Below are 11,573 nucleotides of genomic sequence, written 5' to 3'. Positions count from 1 at the left end.
TTGCTGCATCTAGGGTATAAAATTAGACTTAGATAGATCCTAGTCTGAAATGGGTTGTAAATCAACCTCCTGTAATGTGAATATTTTATAGAAGGCATTTGCAAACTAAAAAGCCTGACATTTATATAGTAATACATGCATAATTTCCCTCTCATATGTCACATTCTTGAGATGAAAGTAATTTAAAAATGCAAGGTCACAGAAATATCTGCCAATGTCACTAAAAATAAATAAATAAATGAATAAATAAATAATACAAGGGGAAGGCTAAGAACAATCACAGGAAGCAATTTAGCATTTTTCTATTCTGGAAAACATTTAATATCAATGTTCATCTTCACACAGCACCAGGGAGAGAAGGGGTAATAATCCCTGTTGTAAAACAGAGATAAATTCAAGGTAGATAAATTGTTTCATTGATTTAATGACTGCTATTGTTCATTGGCCAAAAAAACATTTGGAACCATTCTTGCGGGACTATAGTATCTCCTTTATCTGATAAATGATATGACCAGGACAACCTTAGTCTCAGCAGGAAAGACATTGAACAAATTGTCAGCATGATTTACATACAAGTTGTCAACAGCATCTGGCTTGCTGTGCGGAAGAATGATGAGCAACAGATGTTTCGAGAAATGTTGCCATCTGCCCTATCTGAATATACATCCCCTGTGAAACAATATGTTTAAATGGCTACAACAGAGATAGTTCTTCCACAAAGACCATAACCTTCTCAATTTCAACATTACTTCTAGTCACTACAACATGAAATATCTCCAAATGCATCTAGCACAGAATTACTTGTCTTCTTGTTAGTGAATAATTATGCCCATCCTCATGGAAAATGAAGGGAGAACAACTTACTCTGGAAAAGAGTATCCAAGAATGAGTTCTTATGTCATGGTGAACAGTGGCTGTGTCACTTTAGTATTGGCTAAACCTCTTTTTCACATTTTAAATATATCCTTGTGACTTTTGAAGGGCATACTACGTCCAGAATATGTAATATTTAATGACTAAATGGTATGTCCAAAGACTTTCTAATTTTGGAACGGACTCTTAAAAGTCAAATGGCATTGTGGTTAATACAAAATATCTAATTACTTTGTCAGTGGTCCCTTTGTTAAATTTGTTCCCTTGTATCTTCAGAAGAACTTTCTTATTCTTTCCCCCAAAATCAATCATTACAAACACTCATCATTGTTCTATCTCTGTGAAAAAGGGAGGACTGCATACATTTTATCTCTGTGTGTTTACATTGTTATTAATTGAGAAAAACAACAAACTTCAAGAATGACTTGCATACAAATATTTGGGCACACGGATCCCATTTTTCAGTTATGTTGAGAAAGACATCATGGTCAAGAAATCATCTACCAACATTGGCTCCTAACATTATTGAATATTATCTCTTTAGTAGCAACCCTTATTTGAAATTCCTCTGAAGAGGTAATTTATATTGCCTTTTACTGTGTAACAGTCATGCAGCCCTGTGCATTAACAGCCTTCTGTGATTACCGCAGACTGAGTGTCTTGCAATAAAAATGATTTAACATTAAACAACAAAGATCACAAAGCCAGGATACACTCATGAAAGTACGGACTTAAAAACAGTGCCACTGTTAAGACTGGTCAGTTTTATGACCTAACAATTTTGACAGTATTTTTTCAAGGCTCAAAGGACATTTAAAAGGTTCAGTGATCTGACTAGACCTGCTCAAGGTGAAAAATGGTCAAGTGTTCCGAAACATGAACCATTCACAGATAAAAACTTGTGTGGGGTGTAAAAGTGTTGTGGTTTGCTTTTCACTCCTCCAGTATGAATGCCTACAACACCAAAAGATCAAAAGAGTTTTCAAGACACAGAGAATGGTTGTTGTAGATGATTGTTATTGACTGATAGATCATTTTATAAAATAACATTCAAAGATGCTACAGACTCCTCCTCAAGTCACAAGGAGGTTTGATCTAACATGCCAAGTTCTGCTTCAAAGATGATTTTTTTTTTTAACTGGCAACAGAAGTAGTAGCTTAGGGTTGGATCTATCTGCCTCAGCAGAAAGTATGAGTAAGGCTAATTGCCCTTCTCCCCTCTCCCAGAGGGACAACTTTGATTTTACAGGTTCCAAAAGTCAGAAGGAAACTAAAAGAATCACTGCTAAGGGGAAAAAAAAAAGAAGATGCTGCTTCAGAATGGTTTTGGTGGGGAACAACAAAATTATCATAAAATAAAGATAAAAAGACTTTGACTTGAGGATGGTAATCCTAAATGAAAGCTGTTAAGTCAAGTTTATGAAAAGGTTGCTTATTTGCAATATACAAGTATTACCATCTTCATGTTACATTAGCTAGCCTATATAGCAGCCAGCCCAGTGAAGAGTGGCTCATCAGAAAAACTGAATACAAAATGATCATCCCCATATGTCTGAAGTGGTATTTAAGTAATAACTAATCACTGGAAATGGGAAAGCACCTGACATCTACTTAGATTTCAATCTGTGGATAGGTTCCTTTACAATCTCTGTATTGGCTGGCTGGCAACCAAATAGGAATGTGGCAAGGAAGGTCAGCCAGGAACAAGTCAGCCTTGTAGAATACAATCTGAAGACCACTAGAAAATGTTTTTGTGATCATCGGGAAGACTAGGCCTGTTTTGTAAAACAGTTCTGCATAATACATTTTAAGTAGTTTTTTTAATTAATTACAGAGTGGTGTATGGGGAAGACAGAAAAATGTGTGTGCTATTATCGGACATAATGTCACAGGAAAATTATTGAGTTAAAATGTATAAAATGGAGAAGTTCAGAGTGAATGTTGTTTAATGAAGGAAACAAATCAGTAGGGATTTTTATCAGGGACATTTTTGTTTATTTTTATAGTGGAATCAAGCAAACTTTGGGGATAAATAAAGTTTAATCTTTACCACCAGATTCTCAAATAACAGATCAATTTCTGATTTCACTAATACTAGTGAGTTCAATGGGGTTATGGCTGTGTATATAAAAGCAAGTCAGGAGAACTAGTTACAAATTAAATTGTGGTTCCTTTTTGTTCTAATTTAATATTATATGAACTGCAGGTTTTTTTCTTAAACTATGTTCATAATATCTCTCAAAAATGGGGACGATTCTATTTTCATTTAATTTATTGTTTTCTCTCAAGACTAAAGCACATATTGATGAAGGAATGAGCTCAGAAGGCCAACTACAACAGCTATTTAAATAGTGCTACGAGTTACATGTCTGGTATAAATGAATCAGAAAAAGGGATTAAGCGGTAAAACAGTGTCAATAGTACAGGTTTTGCATTCGGTGAGTAGGGAACTGAGAAAAATCACAATTTCATGGTGGGTGTGCGTGTACATCACAAAATTAGCTCAATACCATGGTTTTTCCAATAGCAGAGAGCTGGAAGTGGAAATCTGTGCTTGCCAAACTCGTGCTCAATGCGACTTGTAGCTCATAGCCAGGAGATTTATTCTAGCGCCTGCAGCCTTTTCTCTCCCTCTTGGTGCCCACCTGTCCTCCAAGCTGGCTCACCTGCTGTGCACTTGGTGGCCGGTTTTATGTAAGACAGTGCCACTGGCGCTTGAACACAAGCAGCTGCAATCTCAGAAAGGAAATGGAATCACTCATTGGCCACCTTGTGTTTCCCAAACTGCTATCCCAACATGACACTGCTGTACTTCTTTGAGCCGCACAAAGTACAAAACTGGGGCATGCCACTTCCACCTCTATGCTGTTGTTTTAAAAAATTACAGCAGTTCATGGGAGACTCAGTGGCAGGTACACACTTCAACCTCTGCGCAGAGACTGCGTGGGTTGCTCATGTCTCAAGTGACAATGGTGCTGTCTTGCATAAAACTGGACACCAGGTCTGCAGCAAGTGAGTCAGTATGGTGGGCAGAGAAGCACTAAGTGGGAGGAAGAAAGAGAGGAAGGAGAAAATCTGCAGCTGCCAGAGTAAATCCCAGCACAGTTTTTTGTTTATTTTTTATTGGGCAGTGAGAGAGACTCAGAACATGGTTTTATGCAAAGGAATGTATCAATGAACTTTTGCTAACTGAATTCCATGCGTAGGCCATTAAAATCACAATTTTACACATGACACTGCCGTGGATTTTCAAATAAAAAAATAAAATCCCTATTCATCAGGGAGCTAAATGAATGCAATTCAACAACTTTTGTATTCTCTAAGGACTAAACAAAGCATTCAAAATAAGTAGGCACAACTCCTGTTAAAATCAATGGGAGTGGCATCCATTCACCCCAGGAATGAATTGGTTCCCATAAACGTGGGGGATGGAGCAATACAAGTTAAAGTTGCTAGAGCCTGTTTTATCTTACATCCTCCTGCTGGCTGCAGCTGCTTTTCCTGATACAACCTCTTCCTCATCTTTATTATGGATGTTACACTTATTTGCACACTTCCCGAATAACTTATCAGTGCAAGATATACTCTTTTCAAAATAATACCACTCTTTATGAATGAGTTCTGAATATTACCCAGAGACTTTGGGGGAGATGCACTCACTCACTTCATGGTTAAGTTGGCCCAGTGAACCAACTCGAGGTGGGAATTAGATGAAGAGCTGATTGCACTCTGAGAAATGGAAGTACATTAAGGATGAAAGGAAAGGAACCGTGGATAGCAAAAAGAAGGAAAGAGGACCTGCATGGATTAAAATGAAGGGGGGGAGGGAAGGGAGAGAGATGGGATGCCACGAAGGGAGGAGAGATGTCCTTAAATGTTCAGCTAAATTGTGATCCATTTTCATTAATTATCCAAACTTTTAGTGACTTATCCAAACTGAACCTCCAGAATACTTGACATCCACCTGCCATTAACTAGAACAAATGTCCCAAAGGGAAAAGACTTTAGTCAACTGATTTCAATGTGAATTGTTCCCTAGCGAGATATGAAGACATAGAGTTTACAGATTTTCTGAGTTAGACCCCAAATTAGGTTTCATCCATTATGTTGCTCATATAATAGTTAAAGAAAGACATTTCACTGCAACCCAAGATTGTATTGCTTTAAGAACACTACATGCTGTTTTTCAGCACATGTCAAAATCAGGCCATGAATAACAGTAGCATACTCCCACCCACCCCCCCGCAGGAGATCCCTTTAAATAAATAGAACAAAAGTATCTTCTAATGTCACAAATTTTCAAATAAAATAAAATAAAAAACCTCTCCAAGTCTTATAGAATAAATATTAAACACTTTACTACATTGTTAAAGCCCTCATTTTACTTTAATTATATTAGACAAGGTTGGCTTCGTGTTTTGTGGTCAAAGACAAAGTTACAAAACTTAGGATCAGGTTCACCTACGACTCCAATCTCTTTGAATAATGAAACTGTCAAAGCAGTCTCCAGCTTTTGCTATTTGGGTTCTATACTCACCAGGCCCTCCAACTCTCATATGCAGGTTCTTCACCAGATTGGCATTGCAGGGTCTGCCATGGGTCGTTTACGAAAAATCTGGAATCAACATAATCCTGACATGACATCTGAGTTCAGGATCTATTCAAGCTGTATCCTCTCCGTACTGTGTTACAGTTGCAAAACATGGACGCTATGCTGCTCAGACTGGGCAAAGTGGGAGGCTTTTCACACAACATGCTGACATTGTATATAGGACATAAAGTGGAACGACTTCATTCGTAACACAGACGTTTACAATCTACTGGGGCCATTGTCCACAGCCGTCATTTTATGCTTTTCAAACATTTTGCCAGAATACTGCAAGATGTTCCAACGAGCGCCGTTCTCCGGGGATAAAATTCTACCAACCGAGGAACAGAGGCAGCCCAAAGGCAGACCCCCTATTGCATGGATGGATCAAGTCTGTTCCAATGTTTGACTTTTGGCCTATCAAACCGTTGTGGCCACACAGAAATGGACCGAATGGCGAACAATCACTACAGCCAACCATTCAGCTGAGCACTGAAGAAGACAATGATGACAACGTTAAATCATTAAAACTGGTCTCAGTTGTATTCACCTGGGATAAAATAAAAGGAAATGAATATTTATATAATATTATTGAACCAAACCCCATCTTCTCACCTCTTTGATTCTCTTTTAAATTCAATCCCTAAGTCTCTCATGCTTCAACTATCGTGACCTAGCCAACAGACCAAATCCTGAGATGAAATCCAAGGTGGGCACTGGGGGCTACCAATTTGCAAATAAGTCTGATAAGTCTTTAGCGCATAAAATATGCACAGAGTGAAAGTGTGAATAGAAGACAAGTAGAAGGTTCATTTACATTTCAATCTGGAGTAGAAAACAAGATAAAACCACATCTTTCCGGAATGATAACACTACCAGTGACAGCATGTACAGATTGGATAAACATGGCACACAGATCAAAAAAATGCATCAGTGGTGGCAAACATTGAATCAAGATGAAAAGATCAAAGAGACACTGTCCCAAAAACAGATAATTAAAATGTCTTAACATTCATCAATCAAAATAGTTTTCAGGCTTAAAGGCCACCAAATTTGCAGTTTTATTAAATAGAAAAAAAATCATTACTTAGTTTACCATTTTTAGGATTGTTATGCAAGTTCTAGCTATTTCCTACAAAAATAGATTTTATTAAAAGTGTTTTATTTCTTTCGATTTTTTTTTTTACAAAGTTGACTTTCAAATATATCGTTACCTTGTTAAACCAGCCTGGCATGAAACTCTTTCCAGAGAGAAAACAATGGCAGCTATAAAGCAGGAGCTGACATGAAATGTATAACTTTTATTACTATTTAACTGCCAACAAAAAAATCATGATGGATGGAGGTCATATGTTCCTTTAAAGGCTACCCACTGACAATATTTAGCTAGTATGTTTTTGTATGCACCATCTATTCTTCTTCTTCTTTATAAAGGACCTTCTTCTAAACTCCCATGAAGTACATCAGTTTGTTATTTTTTAGTTCACATCCTCTTATGTTTGAGCCTCTTATCTTCTCAAACAGTTTTGTGACATCCATCATTTACATCTCTCAGCTCTTAATACAGAAAAATAATGTCTCTTCTTAGTTACCTTTTTAGTTAATACAAACTCAGAATTCAATAAAGCTAAGTGTTTTGTTTGGAGGCAGAGAACTGGCTACAGACTAGTATGAATCTGAACAGTGGTAGAAGTGATCATGATAGTTGATGAATCCAGGTCTCCAAAACTTGGTAGGTATGAGAGAAATATTTCAGGATCAACTGGAACCATATCCAGCTCTTGGAAGCAAAGCTGAAATGATAGGTGTGATTTGATGGCAGGCATTTCTCCACTGATCCATGTCCATTTTCTCCCCTCACCCCATAACTGCTGAAATACAAAAACCAGTAAAATACCAGAATTTTTATCTGTATCAAATTGAAGAACCATCACATCCCTAACAGCCCAAGATTTAATAATCTCTTTTTGTTGTCATACTCTATTGCTTTTATTCATGCAAGTTTTGCCATCTTCACACATATTCCAATACCCTTTTATCTTTCCATTGACATTCAAAGTGTTCACAATAGCTTCGGGTTTTGTCTCACAGCCTCTTTGAACAAACCTTGTGTTTAATCTGTCTGTAATGGTGTGTTCCACTAAGAGTACCATACTGTTGTAACCTGGGAACTCCAGCCCTGACGTGAGTGAAGCTCAATGCAAGAGCTCTTAGCATGCATGGACTGTTGCCCGTTGCTGCTCTTCTTATAAAACTGCATTTATGGTGACTTCTAATTGTGTGTGTGCCTAAATTTCCGTTCTAGTAGGCAGCATATTTGTTTTAAGTGATGCCAGACATTGGGCTAAAAGCTTTATGTTTACCCTATCCCCTTTTATTTTTCTGATCAGTGTTTTGTAGACTTTTGCCATTTAAGGCACACCTACTTTACTTTTTTTCATGTTAATCTGCAGGAACTCCTACTTAGTTTGTGTCCTATTTTTCCTAGTCTCTTGGAAATCAATCTCTATCCCCTTCAGTATTGGTTACTCCAACCAATTTAGTGTTTTCTGCAAATTCCTTGTTAGTTTTTCTTCCTCCGGGTCATAGTATAAAATCATTGGATTTACCACTGATAAAGGTAGCACCCCACTTACCATTCTTTCCTACATAATCTACAATGTTTGATATAATACTACTCTCTGACCCCAGTTTCTAAGATAATATTTTACCAATTTAGAATTATTAACATTATACCTAATAGTCTAGGCTTTAATACTGTACTGTACTGTTTATAAAGGTTTCTAGAAATCTAATCTAAGTAGATTATGTGTCTGTCTAGACCCAGTCACCTCTCATTATTACCTCTTCAAATAAGTTAATCAGATTCATTAAATTAAACTATGTTAGCTGTTTTTGACAACTGTATATTTGTCCAAGTATTCTTCTATTCTGACCATAATTGATAAATAAAAGCTTCCCAAGTATAGACAAGTTCAGCTGTCATTCCCTGATGTTAAAATGTCAGCGTCAAATTCATTTGCCTCCAGTCTCTAGGCAACTGTTGTATAAACTGATGAGGTAAGCTGAACTTCTACAGTGCTGGTACCTTTATTTTGTCTGCCACATATTGGTAATATCTGATGGGAGGTTTTTATATTTATGATATATTTGGAGCAGATGGGCTATGAATTATTGTTTGATCTTTTCTTCTCTATCCTCTCTAATATGTTACATAATATTGTAACAACCCTGAAATGTTGCTGTTCAAATTAATTTTTTTATCTGTTCTTATATGATGCATATTTTCAACATATTTTGTTTTAGTTTTCTGCCCCTGTAAAATGTATGTACTGCAAGGCTTGAAAGTGTAATTTTGAGTTCAGATTTTAACTTGAGCCTTTGTTGAATGATCTCTTGTCTTTGATTTATTTCATAAATGTTTAGCTATAATTATAATTCTGCCATTTTTTGTGGAGCCATAAAATTTCATCCACACCCCTGTTTGCAAGTAAACTTTGCAATGAGCTCACTGTTGTGCATTTACTGTATGATCAGATTCTCAAAAATAGATAGGGCCAATTGGTTGCATTTATTGCATTTACATATTTGTATGTATGCTTAATTTATGCAAACAAATTAACCCCAAATGCCTGCACAAGTCAGGTGTTTATGTATGCAAGTGGCCAGATAGGTGCCTAATTTGATTGTGTGCAGGCAAATATTCTGCATGGGACAGGGTGGATAATAATAAAGGAATTAATAAATCTTATCCCATGTCTTCTTACTTTGCTTATGAGCTTCTGGTGAGAGACCTCATCAAAGGCTTTCTGAAAGTCCAAGTACACTATATCCACTGATCAGTGGATCACCCTTGTCCAAGTTTGTTGCCCCCTAAAGAATTCTAATAAATTGGTGAGACGTAATTTTCCTTTTACAAAAGCCATGTTGTCTCTTTCCCAACAAATCATGTTAATCTATGTGTCTGAAAATTCTGTTCTTTACTAAAGTTAGGCTTACCAGCATGTAATTGCCAGGATTGCTCCTTTAGCACCTCAGTTATCCAGGGGCCACATTGAGTGTTTGATAGGTTTCTGCTTCCAATGTACAGTGGAACCCCGCTATAACTCACCCCGTGATAACGCAAATTCGGTTATAACATGGGGCGAGTCTGGCCCCGGCGGCTGCAGCAGGCGTGGGATGAGTCCGGTGGGCACTGGGTGTTTGTGATCCAGGCCACAGCGGCCAGCAGGAGCAACTCTCCCTGTAGCCCCTGAGCGCCCCCAGGGTACTCACCCCAGAGCTGGCTCCAACCCGTAGCCTGTGTCCTTCCCTCCCTGCTGACCTATGACTTTCAATGCGCCACTGTAGGGGGTGGCAGCACGGAGGAGGGGAGCGCCCTGCTGGGAGCGGGATGTGTGCTCCGCCTGCCCCAGCCAGTGCCAGGTCTGCAGCAAGTCTGGCAGTCTGCATCCTTCTCTCCCCGCTGACTGACGACTTTCACTTCACCTGCAGGCGAGAGTGGTGCAGAGCCCTCCCAGCAGGCGGCGTGGCGGGAGGGACCGAGTGGTGAGAGCCCCGGCTGAAGGAAGCCCTGGCCGTCCCCCTTCTCTCTTCCCCCCCCCGCTCCCTTCCTCCTGCTATCCGGGGCGCGTACTCTGCTGCCCAGGGCATGTCTGCAGGGCAGGGAGTCCCGCTAGCCAGAATGTAGCCACCGCCCGCCCAGAGGCTCGCCAGCGCGGCCAGAGGAGGCAGCCTCGAGCCGCCAAGTAAGTGGCAACAAAAGTTTGTGCCCTGTTTTGTTGTTGTTGTTGTTGTTGTTGTTTTGCTTCGCCGCTCTGGTTGCCCTTTTCTTTTTTCTCGACGTCCTGCTCGTCCTGCCTTGGACAAAACTTCTCTAACCATTTCTTCTAATCTGGTTAGCCAAGGTGGCGATTTTTTTTTTTTTTAATTTTGGGTATACATTTAATTTAAGCCTCTATTATGGTGTTTTTTAAAAGTTTCTATAAAGCTTGCAGGCATGTCACTCTTGCTACTGTGGTTTTTGATAACCATTTAAATAGCTTCCTCATTTTTTGTATTTCTCCTTGATGAAGTTAAATGCTACTGTGGTGAGCTTCTTTGGTATGCCCTCCCCCCACACACACACTCCCAAGGACAGGGGTCGGCAACCTCTTGCACACTGCTCACCAGGGTAAGTACCCTGGCGGGTTGGGCCCATTTGTTTACCTGCCGCGTCGGCAGGTTTGGCCGATCGCGGCTCCCACTGGCCGCGGTTCACTGCTCCAGGCCAATGAGGGTGGCGGGAAGCGGCGGCCAGCACATCCCTTGGCGCGCGCCGCCTCCCGCTGCCCCCATTGGCCTGGGATGGCAAACCGCGGCCTGTGGGAGCCGCAATCGGCCAGAGGTTGCCAACCCCTGCCCTAGGATGTTAAATTTAATTACATTATGGTAACTATTGCTGAGTGGTTCAACTATATTCCCCTCTTGGAGCAGATCCTGTGCACCACTTAGAACAATCAAGAATTGTCTCTTCCCTTGTGGGTACTAGGACTAGCTGCTCCAAGAAGCAGTCATTAATGGTGCTGAGAAATGGTGCTAAGAAACTATCCCTGCATCCTAACCTGAGGTGACATGTACCCAGTCAATATGGGGCTAGTTGAAATCCCCCATTATTACTGAGTTTTCTATTTTTGTATCCTGTCTAATCTCCCTGACCATTTTACAATCACCTTCACCACCCTAGTCAGGTGGTCAGTAGTATATTCCTAATGTTACATTCTTATTATTCAAGCATGGCATTTCTATGCATAGATTCCATGGTACAGTTTTATTCATTTAAGATTTTTACTATATTTGACTATGCTTTCTTTCACATACAGTGCCACTCTCCAACCAGCATGACCTACTCCACCATTCCTATATATTTTAAACCCGGGTATTACCATGTCACATTGATTATCTTTGTGCCACCAAGTTTCTGTGATACCTATTATAGCAATACCCTCATTTAATACCAGGCACTTACTGGTCACCACTCTTGCTATTTACTGCAACATATTCTTTTCTAACCTCTTTTCTTGCCCTGCTCATATCCATTCAAAATGCACCTGCAAAGATCATTTTCCTAGCT

This window comes from Trachemys scripta, chromosome 2 (genome assembly GCF_013100865.1).
Source record: "Trachemys scripta elegans isolate TJP31775 chromosome 2, CAS_Tse_1.0, whole genome shotgun sequence".
Taxonomy (NCBI): Eukaryota; Metazoa; Chordata; order Testudines; family Emydidae; genus Trachemys; species Trachemys scripta.
Note: the sequence above shows the minus strand (reverse complement) of the source record.